This window comes from Priapulus caudatus, unplaced genomic scaffold (assembly GCF_000485595.1).
Source record: "Priapulus caudatus unplaced genomic scaffold, Priapulus_caudatus-5.0.1 Scaffold376, whole genome shotgun sequence".
In the NCBI taxonomy this organism is placed as follows: Eukaryota; Metazoa; Priapulida; class Priapulimorpha; order Priapulimorphida; family Priapulidae; genus Priapulus; species Priapulus caudatus.
The window spans coordinates 256892-258486 of NW_014577437.1; the positions used below are offsets into that span (position 1 = coordinate 256892).

Here is a 1595-nt window from a genome sequence, read left to right on the forward strand (position 1 = left end):
CACCGAATGAATTCACGACGCGTTCACGGATTAGGGTGATCACGTCGACTTCATATGCACACGCGCTCACGACACGTTCACCGAATGAATTCACGACGCGTTCACGGATTAGGGTGATCACGTCGACTTCATATGCACACGCGCTCACGACACGTTCACCGAATGAATTCACGACGCGTTCACGGATTAGGGTGATCACGTCGACTTCATATGCACACGCGCTCACGACACGTTCACCGAATGAATTCACGACGCGTTCACGGATTAGGGTGATCACGTCGACTTCATATGCACACGCGCTCACGACACGTTCACCGAATGAATTCACGACGCGTTCACGGATTCGCGTGATCTGAACGACCCCACGACGCGTGCTCGCCCCACGTTCACGGGAACCACTTTACGCACGCACACCGCGTTGACGTCCTCTCTCCGTATTTCGCAGCGAATCTCCGAGATCAACCATGGCATCGTCACTGTCTCTACTGCTCGCTCCCGCCGCGCGCTCGCTCGGCTGCCGACGCCGCATAGTCGTCGTCGTCGCTGCACTGCTGACGACGGCGTTCGTGTCGTGGTACGCGCTCGTCGTCGTCGGCCAGGCAGACGGAGCGTCGCCGCCGCTGCTCGGCGTGCGACAAATGCTGCTGTTTGTCGTGCGTCACGACGCGATGCTGATGACAGATGCGCAGAAGCCAAGAGCGGGGTTCACCTTCGACCCGTTCGCGTCCGATAGACGCAAGGATGCTGGCAACAACAACACAGTGGGTGCCGTAGTAGTAGTAGTGGTGGTGGTTGTAGTGGTGGTAGTTGTAGTAGTAGTAGTAGTAGTAGTAGTAGTAGTAGTAGTAGCTAGTAGCAGCAGCAGCAGAGAGGAGGGAGGAGGAGGTGGCGTGGAGACGGGAGGAGGAAGTGGTGTGGAGACGAGAAGAGGGAGGAGTAGGGTGGTGTGGAGACGAGACGGGAGGAGGGAGGAGGAGGTGGCGTGGAGACGGGAGGAGGAAGTGGTGTGGAGACGAGAAGAGGGAGGAGTAGGGTGGCGTGGAGACGAGACGGGAGGAGGGAGGAGTAGAGTGGCGTGGAGAAGAGACGGGAGGAGAAAGGAGTAGGGTGGCGTGGAGAAGAGACGGGAGGAGGGAGGAGTAGGGTGGCGTGGAGAAGAGACGGGAGGAGGGAGGAGTAGGGTGGTGAGGAGACGAGACGAGAGGAGGGAGGAGGAGAGTGGCGAGGAGGTGGAGACGAGACTAGAGGAGGGAGGAGGAGGTTCCATGCAGACGACAGACGAAGAACCGGGAAGGTGAGGTCAGCGGCAATGCCGTGCGTCTTGGTCGAGAAAGATAGAGAGGGAGAGACGGAGAAAGAGAGAGAGAGAGAGAGAGAGAGAGTGGGGGGGGGGAAGAACGAGAGAGAGAGAGAGAGAGATAGAGGGAGGGACGGAGATAGATGGAGGGGGAAGAGGCGAGAGAGGTAGGGAAGGAGCAAGAGAGAGGGAGGGACGGAGAGAGAGAGAGAAAGAGAGAGAGAGAGAGAGAGAGAGAGAGAGAGAGAGAGAGAGAGAGCGAGCGAGATCGAGAGGGAGGGACGGGGAAAGAGAGGGG

General features: G+C 58.6%; 1 protein-coding gene across 1 annotated transcript in view; it reads left to right on the forward strand.

Annotated features, from left to right (window-relative positions):
- The window catches only part of LOC106809686 (zinc finger protein 710-like), a gene marked incomplete at its 3' end in the record, with an annotated part of 26550 nt that overhangs the window by 24254 nt on the left and 701 nt on the right, over nucleotides 1-1595 (forward strand).